Here is a 17258-nt window from a genome sequence, read left to right as displayed (position 1 = left end):
GTAACACACCCAATTAAGTTTAGCATAGTCAGTGGAGGCCTGGAAGATCCGCACTTCTACGTCGATACTACTGTTTATGTTATTCCAATGCGCAGGGCCTACTGGGAAACTAGGAACTACACTACATCTCTTTTATTAGGTACACAAAATGAAACACATAGGGAACGTATCATTGGACTACATTGGATACATACACAACATGTAAAAATAATTGCAACAATTATACAAAGACCAGTAAGAACTTTCCAGCCCCATGTGGAGATCAGAGTCCAGAACCAACTTGAAAATGTCCAGGTTCAATTTTCGACATGTATATCAGCAGCGATCTTATGTAATTTATTGATTGCTTTGTATACAGAAGAAGTGTGGTCAGGAATAAATACACAGCAGCTACTTCCAATAATTCTACAAGCACCACCTCTATCTGCTAACATAATGTCTAAAACCATTCGGTTTTGCAACACAACAATTCTAGTAATTTGCTGCTCTTCAGTGAGATTTCCAAGGGCTGCAGCAGTTTGATTCGTTCCGGCTTCTACAACTCTTGTTATTCGCCGTATCTTTCTACTATTCAGAGCATCTCCAACAAAGAAAAATAACCGTAAATTAAAATCTATATACTGTTGCAAACTAGTGTCAGTTTGGTCTACATCATCAATAGACAGAGTTCGCTTGTATCTATTTACAGTTACACTATTCAATAATTTCAAGTCTTTATGATATGATGCAGGTGCTAGGAATACAGGCGGTAGTAAAAATACTACATAACATACTCCGGACCATCCAGCTGGTAATCGGTAATAACCTCTATTACCGCATACAAAATAGGTGTTATGAGAAGCTAGAAACGTGCTGTTATTCAAACCATCAATATTCAACATATCACACAACTGCAGGCTCCTTCCTTGGTCGCAGATTATATCTCCTCGCTCCAGGAACTGTTGGGTCCAGGAAGAACTACTCAGATTTGTCAGGTATCACAGCACGGCCTCTCTCCACAGTCAGGATTTCTCGAATGTCGGTCAATACAGCAGGCTCCACCAGTCCGGGTTGCACCTTCCGACAATGTACGGAATTAATCCAGTTCTTCCGGTTGGTGACTCGGACGGCTGTTCTCGTCGTGAGAAGAACCTGCTCGGGACCACACCACCTCGGCTCCAGACTGCTCGACCTCTCAAATGATTTTATAAGGACAAAATCTCCGGGCTGGAGATTATGACCTTCACCCGTGGACCGGTCAAGAAGTGTTTCTCGAACCTGTTGATGAATAGAAACCAAACTGTCAGTTAATTGTGCCAAATAGTCATTCATTAAAACACAAGGTACATCATACAGTGAACTTGGCTTGGGCACTCCCCATATATTCATGGGACGCCCAAATACTATCTCGTAGGGAGTAAGGCCTGTTCGAGAGTGTGGTACCGATCTGATAGATATTAATGCCAAAGGCAAGGCATCTGCCCAAGTCAGAGAAGTAGAAGCTTGTATCTTTGCTATTTTAAGCTTTAGAGTACCATTGTACTTTTCCATCAATCCTGCTGACTGCGGGTAGAACACTGCATGAAATTTCTGTTTTATTCCCAATCCTTTCAGGACATACTTGACAATGTCCGCTATAAAATGAGAATTCCTTCAATAGCACCTTTGCCGTAGTAATTGCAGTATTGTCCTTCTTAGGGTATGCTTCAATCCATTTGCGGAATGCATAAACCACAACTAAGACATATTTCAGATTATTGCTGCGTTCCTGCTGAATATAATCCATTTGCAGAACTTCAAAAGGTGCAGTAGGTGTTGCAAATCCTCCTGCCTGAGTTCGTGTCCCTTTTCCTGGATTGTACTTAAGACAAATCATGCAGGTCTGCACCACTCTCTTAGCCATGCTAGCATTCTCTGGATGCTCTCAAACTTGCGTAAGCAGTTTCACAATTGCCGAAGCTCCAACATGTGCTAGCCCATGTGCCATCTGAACCATAGGTTGTACAAAAGCAATGGGTAACTTCCACTTATCCATCTGTTTATTTCTCCAACAACCTTCATCATCCAACTCTCCATCCTTGGACCATTGCTCCCGCTCTTTTTCAGAGCCGGTCCTCTGTATCTCTAGTACCTCCTTCCTAGCATTGTGCCATCGCTCAGCTTGTGACTTCACAACGTACATTGGAGTGGAGTCAGGCTGCTTCGCAGTTTCTCATGCTACTCAATCTACAAAAGCATTTCCTTCCCCCACTTTATCTGTCACTTTCTTGTGTACGTTGCACTTCACTATAGCTATCTTCTTTGGATACGTCAATGCAGTCAAGAGATTATGCACTTACTCTCCGTACATTATCTGTGCTCCATGTGATGTCAAAAAGCCCCTTTCCTTCCAGAGCAGGCCAAAATCGTGCGCTACTCCAAAAGCATAGCGGCTATCCATGTAAACATTCACGCATAACCCTGCACCAAGCTCACATGCTCGTGTCAACGCTATCAGTTCCGCTGCCTGAGCTGATTTCTGCGGTATGCGTGCTGTCTCCACTATTGTATGTAGCGAAGTAATTGCATATGCTGCTGAGGTAGTACCATCTGGTAACTTCAGGCAAGACCCATCCACCCACAGCTCTCCATCTACATCTGTAAAGGGCGTGTCCTGCAAATCAATACTACCCTTTGTCTGTTCCTCAGTCACAAAAACGCAATCATGTGCTTCTTGCGCCTCAGGCTGAGTCGCCGGAAATGGCAACAACGTGGCTGGGTTTAGTGTTGCACATCTCTTCAATGTAATATGAGGAGCCAACAATGTCAGCTCATATCCTGTTAGACGAGCGCTAGTTAAATGCTGCGTCTTTGTCTGATTCAAAAGGGTATCAACAGCATGGGGGACCAACACCAACAACTTATGAGATAACACAATCCCCTCACTCTGGCGTATTGACACAACTGTCGCTGCAACCAAGTGAAAACAACCAGGTAACGCTCGAGCAACAGGATCAAGTACTGCTGAGAAGTATGCGCAAGGGTGCTGCTTATCACGGTGCATCGGCACTAACACTGATAATGCGCATCCATCTCTTTCATGTACGTACAATGTAAAAGGCTTCATGTAATCAGGGGTGCCTAACACTGGTGCTGAACAAAGGGCCTGTCATAATTGCTGGAAAGGATTCTCAGACTCATTTGTCCAGGGAAGGGGAATTGGAGTGTCCTTTGTCAAAAGCACTAACAGTGGTTTAACTATGTGTGAAAAACCCAGTATCCACTGCCTACAAAAGGAAGTAAGACCCAAGAAGGCTCAATCATCTTTCTGCGTAGAAGGTGCTGGTGTGTCCAAAATTGCTTGAATACGATCTGGTGTGAGTGCACGCCCCTCCTTAGACAAAAGGTGACCTAAATAGGTTACCTTTGGTCTACAATATTGCAGTTTCTTCCTTGATACTTTGTGATTATGTGATGCCAGAAAAGAAAGCAAAGACAGTGTACACTTCTCACATTGCTCAGGGGTATCGGCCGCCAACAAGATGTCATCGACATATTGTATAAGCACCACACCTTCAGGCAGAACAAAATAATCCAATTGTCGTTTCAACGTTTGACTGTAGATGCTAGGACTCTCAGTATAGCCTTGAGGAACTCTACAAAATCTATACGATCGATTATTCAAAGTGAAGCCAAAAAGATATCGGCTACAGGATGAATAGGGATCGAAAAGAAGGCGTTATTCAAGTCTATAACGGAGAACGCGGTTGCAGTTGGTGGAACCAGAGTAAGAAGTGTCGTAATGTCAGAAACCACTGGGTATTGAGGTATCAATATCATATTCACCTCTCGCAGATCGATAATAAATCAATAAATCCTAGTGTCAGTGTCTTTCTTCAGAATCGGTAGGATAGGACTGTTACAAACATTGTATGGAACCTCTTCTACTACCCCCACTTTAATGAGATCCTGCACAATCTGTATAAGCGCCTCCTCCCCCTCCTGTGAAATACGATATTGAGGTAGGCATGGTAACACAGCTCCCTCCTTTACACCAATGTGCACCGGGGGAATGACCATCTGTCCCACATCAGTATCTGAAGTAGCCCACAAGGTACGAGGTCAAGTGGCCAATGCAGTATCCTCTTTAATCATAAACACCCTCTCCAGTGTCTGATAGTTGTCGTTCAAAATAACACGTACTCCTTCAGGGGAGCAACGTATTGTGGCTCTGAAATGCTTGAGCATATCCAAACCCACAATGTTATCAGGCGTGTTTGGGGAGAGCAAAAATGGACATGGTGCAGCAAACTTATCTACATGAAGTGCAAGAGGTTGTGACAGTGGGCAAAGAGAAGGTGTTCCATCGAACCCTATTGATGCAATCGTTAAGCCAGACAGGGGAGCCCTCGGAACCAGTTGTTTAGACAAAGCGCTACGAGTAGCTCCTGTATCAACCAGAAACCGATCAGTAGAACCCAAAACATGTGCTGTAACATAAGGACCCCTCTGATCTACTGGCACTTCAACTGATTCCTTACCCCATCCTACGCAATCCTATGCATACTGTGAATCATGATATTCAGGGCGTTCTTAATCAGATATTTGGCACTGATTTTGTCGATCAAAAAAATTAGACCCATGTTGCGGTCACATATTAGAATCAAACCTAGCACGATCATTCGTGTTTCCCCTGGGGCCTGAAAAGCCCCCTCGATTTCTCATCGGTCCTTGACCACGCCCTTGCCGTTGTGAACGCAACAATGGACACTCCTTAGCCCAGTGGCCCATTTGCTTACAATACGCACATTGATCCCTAGCCAGATTCGGATGAATAAAGGAAGAACCATAAGATCCTCGACCATCCCTATCGGTACCCCTATGGGGCGGTCCGTACACTTGTGCTAACATAACCTTCGTTTTCAAATCTTTGGACTTCTTCTCTTCATTACCTTTCGTTTCTAATTCCTGACGCTCATAATACTGAGCCATCGTCAGGAGAGATGCCGGAGACGAAGTCGTCCAAGAGCTTTCACTTGCTTTTAACCGGGCTGCCACTCCTGGTAATAAATTTGAAACATACTTATCAGCAAAAAGATGTCGGCCCGTGTCGTCCGTAAGCGACTGACCGCTAAAATCATCAAAAGTTTCCTCAAACCGCGTAAAGAAATCTGAAACTGATTCATCTGCCTTCTGCTTACACGACGCTAACATAGTCCAATCAATCAATTTTTAGGGGGAATAATCGTTTTTAATTTAGTCAAAATGGCAGCAGGAAGTTCTAAAATCAACTGGGGTGGTTTCTGCGCGGGTTTCCGTTCCCTATCCTCATCCTCAAGATCCGCCCATTTTGCTTTAAAGGTGACAAGATCATCTACTTTCCGCACAGATCTCCACATTTGGGGTGGTAGTATAAGCCCAAAAAATAAATCAATATCAGCTAATGTCATAGTACAAGAGTTTAGAGCCCCCTCAACTTCCTCATAAAAGGCGGCAGGATTCTTTCGTGGATCGGGTAATGCAGATTTTATTGACATAACATCTGCTCTATTCCAGGGAGTGTAAACCCAATTATAAATGAAATACCCTTTTGCATCAGGAGAAGATTTATCAGAACTAGTACCCGCTCCCTTATTCTGTCCCGTTTAGATTACGGGAATGCGCTGTACCTAGGGGCCCCGGCCACTACAACAAAGAAGCTCCAGGTCACGCAAAACGCAGCAGCCCGCCTCCTGCTGGGCCTCAACAGGCGGGACTCAGGGACTGCTGCTCTAAAAAGACTCCACTGGCTACCCATCAAGGCTAGAACACTGTTTAAATCAATGTGCTTTATGCATAGGGCTATGTGGAAGGAAGCGCCAGCAATGATCTGCTCGCTGGCTACTCCATATCTCCCCCGCACGTCGCTGCGCTCCAGCACAGCCTTTCTGGCCACTGAGAACAAAGTCAAACGTGCCAGATGGGGAGGCCGCTCCTTTTCCTGGAATGCGGCCAAGGCATGGAATTCTCTGCCAGTCTCCCTGCGCGGTGAACCTAATCTCCTAAAATTCCGTAAGGAACTAAAAACCCTCCTTTTCACGTAAATCACACCACCCTCACTTGCCCCCAGTCACACTCAGCGCTACGAGGCCTCCGAGTAGTCTGAGCTCAATAAAACCCATTTAATAATAATAATAATAATAACATACAAAGGTGCGGCCTCTCGCATAGGCTTAACATGCACTAGCTCGGTCTTATCTGAATGAAAGATAGATGACTGCTTCCCGCCGCCGCTCGGATTCGTTTGCTCCTCCTCCGCTTTCTTTTGGCATGCTTTGTCCCGTAGCTAAAACATCTCATCCCGCAATGCAAACAGCCGTCGAACCGCGTCGGGCACCTGGGAAGGAAGAAAAAGACCTTTACGCAATTCTTTAGAGTCTGATACCACATCATCAGGTTCAAGAACATCGGAATATTTCCGAAAAGATGTAACCACTACATCGGAAAGAGATTCAGTAAAATATAATTTCTCCCTATCCTGCCATCCTTCAAGAGACTGCATTAACTCAGGAAGAGAAACATTAGCCTCGAGCTTTCGAAGGTCTGTCATACGATCGTTCGATAACATAGACCGTGTGTCTCCCTTCCCTGGGTGCGATCCAAAATCCTTGCCTCCCCCTCTCGGAGCGGACGGACCAGCGTACGGAGGCGGAGAGCGATCTAATAACGAAAAATCATCATCAGTTTTATTAGGGACAGGATAAAGAGGTTGCCAAACAGCATACTGGCCAGATATCTGCAATCTGCGTTCCTTTTCCTGTTTTTCTTCTAATTCCTTTGCTTCACGCTTTCTCAACTCTTGCGCTTTCTCACGCTCACTCTTTCGTTGTTCCTTCTCAATAAGTGCTTTCTCACGTTTCTCGCGCTCACGCACTTCTTTCACCCACATACGCACACATTCAAACATATCTTGCCTCGCTCATCGCTTACACATACACTGCTCCACATACTCAGTTTTACGCAAATCAAACGATCCATACAAGGGCCAACGTAACTCAGGATCCTTTTTCGTGTATTTCCTCCACAATGTGCTGTACATTATAGGGGAAAGACCAAACTTCATATACATGTCCCTATTAGGCGTCCCCTCTGGGGGAGCCGGCTGTGATTCCTCAAGTCTTAACCGGTCACTTCCAAAACAGCAGCACCACTTATGGAGTGTGCTAAAAACAGGCATGTCAAGAATAGTGCAAAATATGCAATATTATAATTAAAATGGCACTTAAAACGTTGCGCCGCTCAAATCCAAAGTTCAGGAGAAATATCTCCACATTACCTGCCTATATGTGTTGCAACGCATATATCCCAAATCCAAAACCAAATATGACTAGTCCCACAAAACCAAATAGCCGCAGCAAGTGTATCCTAAAACTGCCTTGCCAATCCAGGCTTCCAAAAGCCCGCAGCAAGTACTGTACAACGGATCTTACCAATCCAGAGCGTCCAGATTCCAACTGCCAAGTTCCAAATTCGCCCAAACAGCCACTGCACGGCAAACCGACAGAAGAGGTCTCAGTCGAGGGCCGGCGCCACCCAGATGGTCAGATCGGAAGGGAAGGAAGAAAACCTCGGGATGCCAGGACTAAAGACGCCGCTGGCAGTGATCACCTCCCCGGCAAGGTTCCAATACTTCGTCACGACCAGTCCTTCGAGCATCCGAGTCGCCGATGAGCCCCTTGTGTCGGGCGCCAATTGATGCGTACAGGCCTCAGCAAGGCCTGTTAGTGCAAAGGGTTCGCCCTTCTGTGCATGAAGTCCTCAGACTATAGAAAGAAATTGGCACGGAAACTGAAAATACAAAAACATAGTTTAATAAACCTTTAAAGGTGGTCCTACAGCCCATACAACACTGTACAGCATTGTACAGGGTAGCACAAAGAACTCAAGCACATAGCCCCCTTTTATACACAAAGAAGGGGTTCATAAGTAGGTGGGTACAACTCAGAGCATGATTTACGACCATATATGGACATTTCTGAACATGATCAATACATGGGTGGAGTTAACGGTTCTTGAGGCTCGCGAAAAAGCACATTCCTATCTACGCTGATCAAAGACAGATGTGACTTTTACTGAGCATGCGCTAGATGCGCAAAGGGCTATTTATAGACTGTTGCTGAGCAGATCCTAAGGGCGACTAGTGAAGAGGTAGGACTCGTCACATGACGGGCACATGGCAATATGTAACATACAAAATGGAGGACAGAAAACAAGATGGAATCTGACTGTTACAAGAGTTTGAGCGGGAAAACGCAACATGTGAATTACGTTATCATGTCTTTAGCTAATGCTTACCATTATCGCTGTTTTATTTACAACAGTGAGGATATGTAGCTCCTGGCTCCTCAGCTCACCTGCCTGCCTCACAGTCAGCTCCAGGTTCAGTGCAGCTGCCTGGGTGTGGCCACTTCCTGTTTGGGAGGTAATTGGATGACACAGGATTGGCTGATTCATCAAATTACTAATTTTTGAATTACCGATTCGGTAATCGATTCGGTCATTCAGAATCGGTATTGCTGTTTCAAATTTTTCTTTTACCGATTTGTTCCGATTCTGTATTTTTTTACCGATTTTTAGCGAATCAGTAAATTTTAACGATTTTTTACCTACATCACTTTTTCCGATTTCTTAATACCGAATCGGTAATATTCGGTATAAAGGAATCGGTATTCATGGTTTACCTACATATGCCCTTAGTCGTTACACTTTTTATCTCCTTTAGCACGCTGCTAAGCATTGAAGGCAAGGTGGACAACTTGTCAATGACCTCATCGCAATTGCATTTAAGGTTAGAATTTGTTTGGGCTCTTGATAAAAGGCCGTTTAAATTTCCCAGTTTTTCATCTATACCAGCGGTGAAAACTGCCAGAGTGTTCAATAACGTTAGCTGAATCTCCATCTTTTCAGATTGGAATTGCAGTGCGTTAACGGCCAGTTGGATTGTGTTGAGCAGCGAGGATCAAACACCAGTGCTTTCTTCCTTTGTTGGCTCGCTGTTATTAGAGCTGTTGATGGTCTGATCTGTAAGGTTCGTTTTGTTGTAGGCTGCTTGGTGACAAGGCACCCTATGTTCTTGCGCCAATTTGAGGTCTGTGACATGATCTTGTAGGTAGACTTCCATCATATCATCCCAATCTTGAGTGTCTAATTGAGACGTAGTCACCCTCCTTTCTCCTTTTTGGTCTACGGCTGTGGTCCCTGGGACCCCTGGTTCAGCTCTTTGATGGAAGGGAGGGCTCCCTTGAGTATGTAGGGAGAGGTTTTCTGTGGAATGTTTGCTTCTTAATTTGTTTCCCTTTTTGAGTTTGTTATTGTAGTTGTTATAATTGCCACTGTACGTACTATTGTTTGTACTGGTGATATTGTCGGCGCTGGTTGGATCTTCAGGTGGAGATCTTACGTGTTCTTTGATAACGCCCTCTACTGTGCTGTTATTGTTGAGGTGACCTCCATTGCTAGCGTCATGCTGTAATATTGGTTCTAAGGTTTCTGACAATTCTAAGGGTTCTTGTGGCATGTGATCTGCAGGCGGATTCCCTTGAGGCCTGCCTTGTTGACTGGTTTTCATCAAAGGGGATCCTAAGATCCCAGGTGTGGCTGGAGTAGTTGTTCCGGTGGAGCCTGTCGTGGAGCCACCTCGTAGTTGAGGCTTGGATTGGGATTGGTGGTTCTCCTGATTCTCCTGGGGTTGGGCCCTTTTGGCATCTCCAGATTCTGCAATTAAGGCTGTCAAAGCTGATGCATGTGGCTGTAAAGGCAGCATCAGAGATTGTAGGCCTGTAAAGGCAGCATTGCTTGAGTAAAGAGCCGACCCCATTGTCCTTTCGAAAGTGGAACTTTGTGTATATCTTAGACTGGTTGGAACACATGGTGCCTACTGGTCCCACCCGCACTAAAGTCTCTCTTAGGTCCTGATCTGTAGCAATGAGCTCTAGTTCCAGGCTGTGCTGAACACAAGGGTTTTGCTTTTTCGCTTTTCTCTGCTTTGGCCTCAGCGGCATGGGCGGCATTACTTCTCTTATTCTCCCTAAGCTCATTCCGGACTTTTGCCACTCTTGTGTGCTGACGGGTCAAGGCTATTAAGGCTATTAAGGGACTGAGGCACACTGGTAGCCTTGTTGTAAGCCAGAAGCTGGAAGCTGCGATTGTTGCCTATTAAGTACAATCCTTACTGCAACTGAGACCTCGTTGAACTCAGGTGGGAGGGGTGGGAGGGGCGGTCTGATACTGCCCTTAGCTTCAACAACCTGGTCCTTTGTAAGTTAGCGGCTCCCACAGCCAGTGCAGCTCATCCCCTCTTGGTTCGCCACTCGCCACTCGCCCTCCGCTCACTCGCCGCCTCCTGGCGTCCGCTGCTGACCACTGCCAAGAGACAACGAGGGTGACCGTGGCTGCCACGCCACCACGTCAGGAGCAACAAAGGCAAAGGCAAAGAGACCGGCAGTCATGCAACACAACCGGGCTAGAGGAGGCTGTGAGAGGCTAGCAGAGGAGGCCAAGGGAACACAAAGTTATTGAAGATCTCTTGCAAACTGCTCAGCCCACAGGCCCCTGCCGCTCCCCCACCACCGATGTAGGCCCCAATGGGCAAGGGAGCAAGGGGGCAGAGGCGGGGCAAGGTTGCTCGGAGCAGCGCTCACCTCACCTTGCTGATTCCTCCAACACCTCGCCCCAGCCACTCCAGCAACGTCTCCTGCCAAGTCCACAGGTGCAGGCGGGCACGGACACCCAGGCTCGACTGCGGCTGACGCCCCTCAGCAGCGTCTCTCGGTGCTTCTCAGTAGTGGTAGCAGTAGCATTTCCTTTTGCTCCGCTGGCGCTGGTGCTCTGCTCTGCACTGTGGCTACGGTTGCGGTGAAATTGCAAACCTGGACTGGAGGTGGAGCGTTCCTCTACAGGGAATGCTCCTCCTCCTGCTTGTCGTGTCCTCCAAACTGTGAAGTGATCACCAAACAAGTATGGCCCAATCCACAGCAAAGGCCTCCCTCTCAATAGCTGACCAACGTTTCTCTCTAGGGGTCTGCCTTCTGCTAATAAAAGCTACTGGCTAGTCTTGACCTTCATCATTCAATTGTGATAGTAAAGCCCCTACCCTCAACTCAGAAGCATATGTTCGAATAATGAATAATTTGGACTTTGCAGAATGGGAGCAGTGCAAATGGCCTGCTACAGGTCATCAAATGCCTTTTGACAGCTGACAGTCCACTGAACTTTCTTGGGCATTCTTTTAGAAGTTAAGTCATTCAGGGGTGTCATAATGGAACTAAGTATTTGCGAAATTTGCGAATTCACGGTCCGCAAATTTTTGCGAAAGCGAATTCGTGATCTGCAAAATTTGCGAGTTCGTGCGAATTTGCGGATTTTTTATTTGGCGTGTTTGGGGTTTTTTTTGCGTATTCACGGGCCGCTTGCAGCGCACCAACCGGGAGGTTACCCATGCTGTCGTACATGAGCCATCTTGTGCGCGTTGCGTATTTCCGTTTTCGGGCGCTATTGGCAAGCTCCCGTTGTGTGCGGCGCGCTATTACGAGTTCTCGTGTGTTTTTGCGTGCTCGCGGGGGAAATATCACACAAACTTACCCATGCGGTCCTCAATGGGCGCAGCCATCTTGTTTTTTATTCATTGCTATGGTTCTGGGCCAGGCTTTTCTATCCTCTTTTAATCTTTGCAATCCTTTGTTTCTTTGAACTTTTCTTTGCTCTTTTTTGCTCATTATTGCTCTCTATTTGTCTATTTGTCTAGATCTATATTTTGTGTTTTTTATAACTTTTGTGTTACTTTAATAACTACTTTTTTGTTTAGCTCTCTCTTTTATTTTTTTCCCCCTATTATTTTCTTCTTTCGCCCAGGACCATGGCAAAGGGAGCCAGGAAGAGTAAGGGGAAGGGTCCCGCACCCCGCACCCGGCTCCCATGCGAGCGTTTGAGGGGGGTGCAAGTGGTGGCCAGGGAGATTTTCAACGCGGTGGAGGTGGCCGCCCTTATATTTTTTTTTCTGCGCCACTTCCCTAAGACCATGACAGCAGGGGCAGGCCCGGACAAGGGTATGGCCTCCGGGAGCATCGCCAGCACTGGGATAAGGTGTGCCGGACTATGCGGAGGGAGTCGGGGGTCCGGAGCACCTACAACCAAGCGACGCACCGGTGAGCCGACGTCCGGGAGCAGGACCTGCTCGACCTGCTAGGTGTGGAGATCCCTGGCCTTGGTGAGAAGCTATTTAATAACTACTTTGTTTTCTTCTGCTCTGTGTTATATTGCTAATCTATTCTTTTCCGGAAGAGTACAAATGCTGCTGATTCGATTACATTGCAGGTAAATTAATGGTTAAATAGCTTCTGTCATTGCAGATGCTCGCCTGGTAATTTGCGTTGCTACTATGCTTACTTGTTTGCAACTTTCTAGGAGCAATTACCATACCGCTAGTGTTTCAGGGACTATTCTGCACATAAAGAGTATGGACAAGAGAAATAGGACTACAGCTGAGTCCCGGCCTATCTGAGTCACTGAAACTTGACTGCCAAGTGCAGTAGTTCAAACCCTTCCGCTCACTCACTCGTGAACAAAAACCACACAGTGTTTGTTAGTTTTAAAGTTTTATTTTGAATTAAGAAATGAAAAAATAATGTCTTTATTTTTAATAGCGTAGTATTCGGAGCAAGCACTGCTGATAGATGACGTTAAAGTTTAAACAACATTCCCATGAATCAAATTACTTTAACGTAATAGTTAACAGACACATGAAAATATTAGAAGAACTGTGCGGGAGCCCCCACCTTCTTTAAAGTACTTAAAGTACTGCTGGTGATGACTTACTAGTAGTTGGTGAATCGTCCTGTTGGCAGAAGGGCAATGTAATCATCTTTCTGTAATTAGAAAAATGGTGCACGTTAAGCAAGCATTCATCAGTTGTCCTAAGAAGTGTAGCATTTAATGGAATAAGCATATATAAAGTTAACACTCTCCCAAAAACCGTTACTTTTTTTCAATCCCAGTAATAAAACATGTGTTATGTAACATTTTCTTCCGTTACGAGACGGCATAGGAGGTATGGCATCTGAAAATATGATATGTTTTTTCTAGACGTCACAACATCTGATGCGGCACAGATGACCACCAGTGCCGGGTCCAGCAGTGCGGAGGGGTCCACTCTAGGGGCGCATGCGGTGGCACCACCAGGAGGAGCTGGGGGGAAGGCTCAGCGACGGCGGACGGTGGTAAGTTATTATACTCCTTACCTATTGAAATTTTTGAGTAGGCTCCCAAAGGAGTGTATGATGTACTGTACAGTACACAGTACACTAGTACAAGTACACTGTACTGGTAAGAACAGTTACTAATTTAGAACTACTTTTTTGGCTATCACGGAGAAGACAGTCAACCTTGACTTGTAATAGCATTAGCAGCGGTACTTCTCGGGTAAGCAATGGCCCCCTCTATTTGACTTCAACTCAGCTGGCAAACTTTTATTGTGAAGCCAAGTCATATCAGATGTACTTTAGGGATGTGAAGAACGAAAAGTGAAAGAAGGGTGAAACGAAGGACGAGCGAGTATTAACATTTATGACTGTAAAGAATGGTGTTTTTGAATGCAAGTCAAGAGAAGAAGACGGTGGTTTCCAACATATAATGAAAAGGGTGTTAGTTGGTTGTTGAGAAAAAGAAAACTTGGTACATTTGAGACATTACGAAGAATGATAGACGTACTTTGGAAGCCTGGATGTTATCTTCTTTTTCCTCATCGATAGCAGAGGTGTATGATGTAGTAGAGCAGACGCTGAGTGGATGAAGATTGTTACTATGAACAGCATGTCAGTGCCAGAGTAGCAAAGCTATGGAAATCCAAATACTAGAATTTGTGATTGTTTGACTAACAGTACAGTACTTTACTTTGCAAGCACAGCATCTATTGTGTATGCATTGTATAGTTGACAACATTATATCAAGTCAAGTCCCTTCCTTCGGCAATTATAGGTACCACACTCACTACCTATGTTAATATTTTATTTCAGCTTTGTCATCGGTGGAATATCGCTGTAGTTCACTCAATCTATCAAAGCAAAGCACCTAAAGTCATCCATCATATAACCAAAGATCATGTGATCGACAGGATAATGATATATGATCAGAATTGAATAATTTTCATTCTTCTTTTGTAGTAGTCGAGGCCCGGGGGGCAGTGTGAAAGATATCATTACATTGAGCAGTAGCCTTTGAGGGAACCGAGTATGGCAAGTGGCAGTGCCACCCCTATAGAAATGTCTGAGCTTCCTATCCTCACCTGCATGTACTGCTTAAAGTACTGCGAGTCTGCGTCATCATGGCTTGTGTCTGTTTTTCTTGGGTGCAAGCTGAGTGAGCTGCCATGCCGGCTATCACAAGTTCACGTACCAGTAATTTCTTTTGCAAAACAAGAGTAAAAAACAGAAGACTTTTTTTAGTACTCTCTGACTATGTATGTAGAGGTGAGTCCATCCATAGTCCTGCTAGTGGAGTTCCTGAAACTCCAAGAAATGTCACAGGCCTACAAAGACGGCAGAAAGATACATGCCAAAATGTTATACTGTGTTTGCTACTTGCTGGTGTTACTGAGTCAACTTTCCGTTGAATTATTTTGACTTTATGTTAAAGACTATTGGCTACAGTATTTTTCTTTCTTTCTTCATATAGATGCTACTCCGAAAGAGCCCACCAGAAAGGAGATGGCTGTTCGGGCCAGGGCCCGTAAGCTGGAGGCAATTTGTGCTGAGTATCGGCGGATGTGGGCTCGGGAGCAGGAGGAGACAGCAACCACTGTATCCCCCTCCAGTGCCCCAGGGTCCACCAGACAGAAGCCTCCAGCCAAACAGAGCTGTGGCCCGACAGCCTCCCGGCACCGCCGCACAGCAGCAAAACAATCAGCTACCCCCCCCCCAGAGCCTGGATGGTACGTCAGCGCCGCCTCCGTAAAAGAGTGGACTACCTGGAGCGGTTGGTCTAAAAACATCAGCACCAGCTCCCGGACCTCCGCAAAGAGCTGTGGGACGTGCAGGATCAGCTGTCCACACTACGCCACTGGACGAAGTAACTATCCCTTGTCCCTTTTTTAAAGATTGTTGAGGGGGGTGGGAATTGGGTGTTTGGGAAAGTGGACTTTTGGACTTTTGGACATTGGTTGGGGTTAGGCAGGGTGTGAGTTGGGTTAATTTATTTTATTTTTTGACTACCTCAATATATTTCTTAATCATTATCTTTCATACCAAAACATAGTGTACGCATTCATATTATTTTGTGTGGGGGTGGGCGGTGGTTACTGGACGTTTGGTTTCTTCCAACTTACCAGCATGAATAAAACATCTAGTCCTGAAATGTACCAAAGTGCCAGTAACTGAGTTAGTGAATTCAGTAGTCCTACTAGTACTTTACTAGTAGTACTGATAGTCTCTGCTCTCCTCCCAGTCCTAGCCCATTATTCTACCTCTCCAAAATGCTTATCTTACCTGTGATTCATGTTTGAGAATAGGGGTAGCCACAGGGCTGCCTGCATGGCAAATGGTGATTAAGGTTGGTTGTTGACTTGAATCCTCGACGGATGAAATATCATTGTTGTGCTGATAGTAGTAGTGGTACACACTGGCAGTAGCAGCATATGAAAAAAGGAAATGAAACATGGAGTGGCCTGAGCGTAGCATTAGAAACAGTACGATAGATAGTACGCTACAGAACAGTGCCATAAATTGTAGCCTAAGCAGTGCTAAAGTATTCTAAATATAAGTAATAGTTTCGTGGACTATGGTTACTATAATAAATATTATGAAGGCAAAGGATACTTAAACATAGGAATTAACCATTTGATTTGTCATGTGTACGAGCATGATGTTTGATGCTCAATCCACGATGTTGCACATGAAATTCCATTTTCCAACATTTTTCTGTTGCTTAGACCTTATCCTCCCCTGCAAGTGTGTGGAATTTCTTGTTGTCATTTATTCATACGTCGATGAAAAACCAAGCAGCCCGGGGGAAGAGGGTTAGGGTTTTTGAAGATTGGATGGGAATGGGGTTTTTGAGGAAAAGTTTTGTGGGGAGAAGAAAAAAACACTGCATGGACAAACAACAAATGAAGAGAAACAAATGTTTGGATTCAAATATATCCATAAATCTTTTAAGGGACATAAAGGTAGTGCACTAATGCATGCATGAAGTTGTTTGCTAAATGGATGGTTAGGTTACTGAAAAGTAGTACTTACTACAGCTTATTGGTAAGTATGAGGAAACAATTTGACATTGACACTAGTACAGGGCTGCATTAATTACGCAATTTCACTTGCCTTTCTACCCTCAAAGAGAATAAACACTTATTATTAGTACATTAAGTTAGTTATAAAAATAGCAAAGAAACGTATGAAATAGCTGGAGATATGACTTTGAAGCAGAGAACAAAGAAACGCACTTAGTCACATTCGTAGAAGTTCAAGTTTACAGCATTAACATTTAAAAGATAAGGAGAAGATAAGAGAGAATACTGTAACTTTATGTTGTAGTTGTCCTGTTGAATTGGTGAAGTTGCATGCATCCAGCCATTCCTCTTATTCGCTATATACTCCTCCATTCCAGATTACACTGCGTCGATCAATATTGGTGACCAGACACACTGTCCACTGGCTGCCTGATGAGTAATTGCGGATTGCGTCTGAGTTCATTGTTTGTTCCATGGCACATGTTAAAAGCCATCCTTTATTTTTTGATGGAAAAAACAGGAAGTAAACCAGTTAAAAAATCTAAGGTACGCTGTGTAGTGCAAAAATAACACTTTCAGTTTTCAGAGCTGACATTATTATATACAATCATCACTTCAAAAGTGCGTTACCTGGTTCTCCTTTACAAGGATAGTAATAGTAACTATGGTTGAATTCTGCGGATCCACCATGGATTTTCTTTAAAAAAATTGCTAAGAAAATTAGACATTCACAGGAGTGCTTCCAGACCCCTGAACCCAGTCGGCAAAATGTAGAACACCCCCAAGTAGCCCCCTAAAAACATGCAATACAACTACCAGGTTGAACCCTAACTTCAAATCATGCCAAAAAGTACTCTGCAACTGGGCCCAAACCCCCCTTTTCCACCATGGATTTTCTTCAAAACACTTGCATTCAATATTAGACATTCCCAGGAGTGCTCCCAGACCCCTTAACCCAGTTGCAAACATGTAGAACCCCCCCAATCAGCCCCCTAAAATCATGCGAAAGTGCTACAGGCCTACGTTCAAAACGTGCCAAAACGCA

This window comes from Lissotriton vulgaris, chromosome 8 (assembly GCF_964263255.1).
Source record: "Lissotriton vulgaris chromosome 8, aLisVul1.2, whole genome shotgun sequence".
Classification (NCBI taxonomy): Eukaryota; Metazoa; Chordata; class Amphibia; order Caudata; family Salamandridae; genus Lissotriton; species Lissotriton vulgaris.
Note: the sequence above shows the minus strand (reverse complement) of the source record.